Consider the following 8,655-nt stretch of genomic DNA (forward strand, 5'->3'; position numbering starts at 1 on the left):
GAAGTCTGTGAGTGTACGCTCGAGCGGGGTGTTTTACGCTCGAGCGGAGACCTGGGTTAAAGTCCCGAAATTGTGACTTTTCAAATCACTTTTTGCTTTCTCTTCTCTCTCTTACTTTTCCAAAATCACCATCGTTGAGCCTCTCACTCTAGACTCTACCTTCTCTCTAGGTTTTGATCTAGTAGGAGTGATTTACTCACCTTTGGCCTTTACAAAAAAGTTGTTGATCGTCGAGGGCTTCTTTTTAATCTGAAAATCTCGGGTTTTGGAGCACGTTGAGTTTTGTCGTCTTCTCCTTTGGGACTCCGAAATTGAGGTAGGGATAACCTACTCCTCTCTATGGGTTTTGTCTTTAAATTTTGGTATTTTGAGATGTTGGGCTTGGTCTGGTAATTTTGTGAAAGTTTGGGGCTTTTGTGCAATTATCCAAAAGTTGGGGTTTCATTCATAATAAACCTAGATGCATGTTTGGCATAGAAAAATGGAATGATTGTTGAATCATTGATGAAAATGGGACCTAAGGGTTGAAATAGTAATTATGGAAAATGGCCTAATTACATTGTTTAATTAATTGGGATAATTAATTGGTGAGAAATGAGGAAATGAAATGTTGATTGAATATCCATTTGTGCATTTATTTTCTGTTTTAGAAATAACTGCTTTGGGCTATCGGTGGAGGATAGTCGTGATTGTTGTAGACAATGTATGTTGATTAGGCAAACTGAAACTAATCAATGGAATGTGTTATGGAACTTGACAGTTGCTTGAATACATTAATTGTTTGTATTGTGTGATTGTATATAGAACCAATGTGTTTATATGCGTTGTGTGTAGAGGAGGAGATAGGGGATGTACTCCGCGGTTTAGGGGAAGATAGGGGATGGACCTCTAAACCGGATAGGTATTTGGAGGAGATAGGGGATGTACTCCGTAGACAGAGCTCATATGCTTGTCTAGAGAAGTGAAGATAGAGCTCATATGCTTATCTTTGTGAAGTGAAGTGTGGATACAGCTTGTATGCTTATCTGTGGATATTGTTGATATACATATCTGTTGTAGAGTGTGGATACAGCTTGTATGCTTATCTGTGGATATTGTTGATATACATATCTGTTGAGAATGTGGATATAGCTTTTATGCTTATCTGAATGTGAGATATAGTTTTTATACATATCTGTGGAAATGATGATAGAGCTAACATGCTTATCTGTTGAAAAAGGGAAAATGAAAAGTAATTGGGACTTGTAAGTCGTTGGCATAAATATGTAATTTATGTGATTGTATCAGTGTTGACCAACTATCAATTGCTAATGTTTTAGTCATTGTCCATGGTTGGTTTAGTGTATTTCTACTGGGCTGTGGCTCACCCTATATGGGAATATCATTTTCAGGTACAGGAAGCATGCCACCTCCAAGGACATAGTTGGGAGGCTAGTGGCGGGCATAGTTTTGTCGTTTTACTTTTGATGTATTACATGTAATTTCAAGCCAAGGGCTTAATGTGTAAACGAGTTAGAACTCTTTGTTGTAACCAAGTGTTAACTTGGAAAGCTGTAAGCCTGTAGGGCATTTTGTTATGAGGTTAACATGTAATACTTATGTAATGGAACTCTAATGAATGAAAGAATGTGGTTAGTTTATATGTAAATGTATGTCTTATCTGATGGGTTTATTGTCATTATTTTGAGGGCGTTACAACTTGGTATCAGAGCGTACCGGGTTCGAATACTTTGGGTACGTGGGAAGTGATTTAGTATCACAATGGGTTTGTCTCGCTTGGTAGAGACTTAGATGTAATATCATATGCTATGTGCTTAAATGCTAACATGCTTATGTGACTATGTGGGTATGGGATTTAATTTCTGGGATATTGATTGGATCCTTGAGTTTCTGGGAGTCTTGTTGGAAAAGCACTTGATCAACGCTGTTTCTAACCGGAACTCTAGTAACGTCTCGGGACTATTATTATCCGGAAATGAAGTTCGTAAGTGCTTATGTGTTTATGTGCTTATGTGGAGTGAATTACACTTGTCCATGCATTAGGACGTGAGTGTTTAGTTTTGGCACATTTATGAATGTGCTAACGTTCTGTGTTGCCTTTATTAGGATGTCAGGACGAGGAAGAGGTGCTAGGCGTGGTAGACCTGCGAGGCAGGAAGTACCGTTACAGGGTGAGATTCCGGCAGTGCAGGAGGGAGTTGGGCAGGCCAATGTGGCTGAGCCAGTAGGTCAGCAGGCTATGGGTGCCTTGGCCAGAGAGATAGCAGGAGCTTTAGGTATTCTTAGAGCTGGGAATCAGGCAGCTGAGACAGGGCCCTCCTTCTTGAAGAGGGAGTTCTTTCGGTGTAATCCGGACGAGTTTATCGGGGATCCTAAAGAGCCGCTTAAGGCAGATGAATGGCTCGAACAGACAACGAAGACGTTTGAGATGCTTGGCATCGAGGACGGAGCACTGAAAGTGACCTTGGCATCTTTCCAACTGAAGGGAGATGCGGGTCAATGGTGGAAATACGAGAAAGCTCGTGTTGGTGGTACTTGGGAGGCGTTTGTGAATGCTTTTCAGGAGAGGTTTTTATCAGCAGCAGCTAGGGAGAAGCTGAGGGATCAGTTTAGCCGGCTTAATCAGCAGGGCTTGTCAGTGGCCGAGTTTGAGGCTACTTTTACCAGTCTGTCCAGGTTTGCACCTGAACTGGTGGCGTCTGAGGAACGCCGTTGTTATGAGTTTGAGCGGAAGTTGAGGCGGGGCCTCAAGTTGAGAATTGGTGGGTCTTACATTCGAGAGTATAGACACCTAGTGGATGCTGCAGCTCATATGGAGCTTATGATGCAGGAGGAGGATGAGGGTCAGAGAGGCTCCAAGAGGAGCCAGGATAGTCAGAGTGATGGCAGGAGGCAGAGGGGTTATAACCCTCAGCAGTCTCAGGGTGCAGTCTCTAGATCGACCTTTCCAGTGCCTAGTGTAGGCTCGGGGAGAGGCAGTCAGGGAGAATTCACTTGTTACAAGTGTGGCCAGATGGGTCACAAGGTTTCTGTTTGCCCGCAGAAGGGTGGGGGTCAGAAAGCTGCTTCTTCTTCAGCTAGACCGCAGAGTCAGAGTTTGGGCAGGGGGCAGCTCTTGATTTGTTATCAGTGTGGACAATCTGGGCACATGAAGAGGTTTTGCCCACAGTTGAGTGCCACTTCGGGAGCGTCTGGTTCTAGGCAGACGCAGGGTTTTCAGCCAGCTCAGTCTGTGCAGGCCTCGAGGGCCAATCCGGGAGCTTCGTCATCCCAGTCTGTGCAGCAGTCTTTTGCTCCGAGAGGTGAGCAGGTAGACCAGGGGCCTACGGGGCGCGTGTATGCTGTTACCGCGCAGGATTTAGTACCGGCTCCATCAGTAGTGAGAGGTACTTTTCTGTTTTGCAACTCAGTTGCTAATGTGTTGATAGACACGGGTGCATCTCATTCTTTTGTATCTGCTGCATTTGCATCTGTTTTGGAATTGGAGTTAGCACAGTTAGCATCTCCTATTTGTGTGGTATCACCTTTGGGTGGTGAGTTGATTCTGAAACAGGGTGTTAGGGGATGTGATATAGAGGTCGCCGACTATAGGCTTCCTTTTCCGTTTGTTGTCATGCCCATGAAGGGTTTTGATGTTATTTTGGGTATGGACTGGTTATCGTCATACCGGGCTGTTATTGATTGCTACCGCCAGAGGGTTACATTGTGTACCTTGAGCGGGGAGTGGTTCCATTTCTTGGGAGACCGGGTTGGTAGTGTTTTGCCACCGGGGTATGATTCGCGAGGGCGAAGTGAGCTTAGTAGTCTACTTGCTAGCTTTGAGAGTGGTGAGAGTGGTGAGACCCAGCATGTATTGCCGAGGGTGGTTTGTGAGTATTCGGATGTCTTTCCCGAAGATCTTGTTAGTTTGCCACCTCACCGAGAGATAGAGTTCTCTATTGATTTAGTGCCTGGTACGGCGCCAATTTCTATGGCACCTTACCGTTTTGCTCCAGCAGAGTTGGTTGAGTTGAAAGTTCAGCTCCAGGAATTGCTAGATAAGGGCTTTGTTCGCCCTAGTGTTTCACCGTGGGGAGCACCGGCCCTCTTTGTTAAAAAGAAAGATGGTGCCTTGAGATTGTGTATTGACTACCGGAAGTTGAATCGGGCTACGGTTAAGAATAAGTATCCTATGCCCCGTATAGATGATTTGTTTGACCAGTTGAAGGGTTCCCGTTGTTTCTCTAAGATAGACTTGAGATCGGGTTACCATCAGTTGAGGGTCAGGGAGGAAGATATTCCGAAGACGGCATTCCGTACGCGGTATGGCCATTATGAGTTTCTGGTGATGCCATTTGGGCTTACCAATGCACCGGCAGTCTTTATGGACTTGATGAACCGGATTTTCCGGGAGTTCTTAGACCGCTTTGTGGTTGTTTTTGTGGACGATATCCTTATCTATTCGTCATCTAAGGAGGAGCACGAGGAACACTTGAGAGTGGTGCTTGAGTTACTTAGAGCCCATAGACTGTATGCCAAGTTTGGGAAGTGTGAGTTCTGGCTGGGGGAAGTCAAGTTCTTAGGCCATGTGGTATCCGGGGAAGGGGTGTCTGTTGATACATCCAAGGTTGAGGCAGTGCAAGATTGGGCACAGCCTAAGAGTGTGTTTGAGATCCGCAGTTTTCTGGGATTGGCTGGGTATTACCGTCGGTTTGTGAAAGATTTCTCCAGGTTAGCGTCACCGTTGACTAGACTGACTCGGAAGGGAGTCAAGTTTGTGTGGAGTGAGACTTGTGAAAAGTCGTTCCAAGAGCTGAAAGTTAGATTGACCACCGCTCCGGTGTTGATTATTCCGGAGAGAGGGTTGGGTTATGCGGTTTATTGTGATGCCTCACGAGAGGGTTTGGGTTGTGTGTTGATGCAAGAGGGGAAAGTGGTAGCTTATGGCTCACGTCAGTTGAAAATACACGAGAAGAATTACCCCACACATGACCTAGAGTTAGCAGCTGTAATCTTTGCCTTGAAAATCTGGAGGCACTACCTTTATGGTGAGAGGTTCGAGGTATTCTCGGATCATAAGAGTTTGAAGTATCTGTTTACACAGAGAGACTTGAATCTGAGGCAGAGGAGGTGGATGGAGTTCATCGAGGATTATGATTTTGAGTTGCATTATCATCCGGGAAAGGCCAATGTTGTGGCCGATGCCCTTAGTAGGAAGACCATTAGTGATGTAGCTTGTATAGCCATCCGGGAATGGGTGATGTTGGGAGCACTTGGCGAGTTTGATTTGCTACTGGGCGAATCTGTTGAGGCTGCGGCCTTGTTTTCTGTTGTTGCGCAGCCTACACTTATGATTAGAGTGTTAGAGGCACAGAGAGGTGACCTTGAGGTAGAATCCCTCCGAGAGAAGATCTCCAGTGGGAAAGTTGAGAAGGGTTTGACGGTGTATCCCGACCTGAGTGTGAGATACCGAGACCGTTTGTTTGTACCGGAGGCTTGCCGTGAGGAAGTACTCCGAGAGTTTCACCATTCGCGCCTTGCGGTGCATCCGGGAGGTACTAAGATGTATCAGGATTTGGGTCGCCAGTTTTGGTGGCGGGGTATGAAAAGAGATGTGGCTGTTTTCGTATCGAAATGCCTTACTTGCCAGCAAGTGAAGGCCGAGCATCAGAGGCCAGCGGGTTTGTTGCAACCCTTGCCTATTGCCGAGTGGAAGTGGGAGCATGTCACTATGGACTTCGTTGTAGGTCTTCCGAGGACTCAGCGGGGTAGTGATGCTATTTGGGTGGTTGTAGACCGGTTGACTAAGTCGGCGCACTTTATTCCTATGCGCGTGAGAGATTCGGTAGATCATCTTGCCGATTTGTATATTCGGGACGTAGTGAGATTGCACGGGGTCCCAGTGACGATTGTCTCAGATAGAGATCCTCGTTTTACTGCTAGGTTGTGGCAGAGTTTGCAGAGTGCCTTGGGCACTAAGTTGACCTTTAGTACGGCTTATCATCCTCAGACTGACGGGCAGTCCGAGCGTACTATTCAGATCCTCGAGGATATGCTTCGGGGTTGTGTCCTGGACTTCGGTGGGACGTGGGAGAGGCACTTGCCATTGGTAGAGTTTGCCTACAACAACAGTTTTCAGTCTAGCATCGGTTTGGCACCGTTTGAGGCCTTGTATGGCCGACCGTGTAGGTCTCCAGTTTGTTGGGCCGAGGTGGGTGATGCACCTTTGTGGGGTCCGGAGTTGGTTAGGGAGACGACGGAGAAAGTTGAGCTTATCCGTAGGAGGCTTGTTACAGCCCAGAGTCGACAAAAGAGTTATGCCGACCGTAGGAGGAGGCCTTTGGCGTTTGAGGTAGGTGATCATGTCTTTTTGAAGATATCACCTAGGCGAGGCCTGATGAGGTTTGGGAAGAGTGGGAAGTTGTCCCCTCGGTTTATTGGTCCTTTTGAGGTCCTTGAGAGGATAGGTGAGGTTGCTTATCGGTTAGCCTTACCGCCGCAGTTGTCCGGGGTGCATGACGTGTTTCATGTGAGTATGCTTCGGAAGTATGAGCCAGATCCATCACATGTGTTGGATTGGACTGATTTAGAGGTAGATGAGGATGCCTCGTATGAGGAGAGACCGGTTCGGGTCTTGGATAGGCGGGATCAGGTCCTGCGTGGCAAGACCATTCCTTTGGTGAAAGTCTTGTGGAAACATCACGGAGTGGAGGAAGCCACTTGGGAACGTGAGTTGGAAGTCCGTGAGAAATATCCGGACTTGTTTATTGATATGTAATCTTGTATTTGAATTTTACATTTTGTTGAACTTAAGAGCTTTTATATATGTCTTAAGTTGTGAAACATTGAGAATGTTTGGTTTATTGAAAGTATGTTTTGGAACTTGCCTCATATGGAAGTTGAATGTAACATTATATCTGTTGAATATATTGTTGAAATTGGAAGGATAGTGCATAATGTTGATGCATGTTGAAAGTACATATGTTGTTTACATATTGTGATATGTCTCTTGTTAAAGGGATGGGATGACCGGTAATGGGTCGAATTGTTGAATGTTAAAATATAACATTGTTTAAAATGGAGGAAAACTTGTTTTTGAAAACTTATGTTTAATTTCGGGGACGAAATTCTTTAAGGGGGGGAGGTTATAGCGATCCCGGATTTACCCTTGTTGTATAGTGATCCGGACATGTGTCCGTGGATGTTGGTAGTTGTTCATTATCTTGTTTACATCCTTTCTTACGTTGTATTTGAGTTATAGGATGTGTTGAGCGGGTTTGTTACAGGTTGGTTGAGTTTAGAAACCAAAACTAGTTGCCCAGATTTTTGGCCTGTACGCTCGAGCGGAGGTGTTGGCGCTCGAGCGTAGATTACATCCATCCAGTATCTTGTTGTGCAGTGTTGTGAGCTCGAGCGTAGGGTTGGGAGCTCGAGCGGAGGCCTGGTTCTGCAAAAGTGCTGGGCGAGTGCATTCTGCGCTCGAGCGGGAGGTTGGCCGCTCGAGCGGAAGTCTGTGAGTGTACGCTCGAGCGGGGTGTTTTACGCTCGAGCGGAGACCTGGGTTAAAGTCCCGAAATTGTGACTTTTCAAATCACTTTTTGCTTTCTCTTCTCTCTCTTACTTTTCCAAAATCACCATCGTTGAGCCTCTCACTCTAGACTCTACCTTCTCTCTAGGTTTTGATCTAGTAGGAGTGATTTACTCACCTTTGGCCTTTACAAAAAAGTTGTTGATCGTCGAGGGCTTCTTTTTAATCTGAAAATCTCGGGTTTTGGAGCACGTTGAGTTTTGTCGTCTTCTCCTTTGGGACTCCGAAATTGAGGTAGGGATAACCTACTCCTCTCTATGGGTTTTGTCTTTAAATTTTGGTATTTTGAGATGTTGGGCTTGGTCTGGTAATTTTGTGAAAGTTTGGGGCTTTTGTGCAATTATCCAAAAGTTGGGGTTTCATTCATAATAAACCTAGATGCATGTTTGGCATAGAAAAATGGAATGATTGTTGAATCATTGATGAAAATGGGACCTAAGGGTTGAAATAGTAATTATGGAAAATGGCCTAATTACATTGTTTAATTAATTGGGATAATTAATTGGTGAGAAATGAGGAAATGAAATGTTGATTGAATATCCATTTGTGCATTTATTTTCTGTTTTAGAAATAACTGCTTTGGGCTATCGGTGGAGGATAGTCGTGATTGTTGTAGACAATGTATGTTGATTAGGCAAACTGAAACTAATCAATGGAATGTGTTATGGAACTTGACAGTTGCTTGAATACATTAATTGTTTGTATTGTGTGATTGTATATAGAACCAATGTGTTTATATGCGTTGTGTGTAGAGGAGGAGATAGGGGATGTACTCCGCGGTTTAGGGGAAGATAGGGGATGGACCTCTAAACCGGATAGGTATTTGGAGGAGATAGGGGATGTACTCCGTAGACAGAGCTCATATGCTTGTCTAGAGAAGTGAAGATAGAGCTCATATGCTTATCTTTGTGAAGTGAAGTGTGGATACAGCTTGTATGCTTATCTGTGGATATTGTTGATATACATATCTGTTGTAGAGTGTGGATACAGCTTGTATGCTTATCTGTGGATATTGTTGATATACATATCTGTTGAGAATGTGGATATAGCTTTTATGCTTATCTGAATGTGAGATATAGTTTTTATAC

Source organism: Camellia sinensis, chromosome 12 (assembly GCF_055761805.1).
Source record: "Camellia sinensis isolate YWXY chromosome 12, ASM5576180v1, whole genome shotgun sequence".
NCBI lineage: Eukaryota > Viridiplantae > Streptophyta > Magnoliopsida > Ericales > Theaceae > Camellia > Camellia sinensis.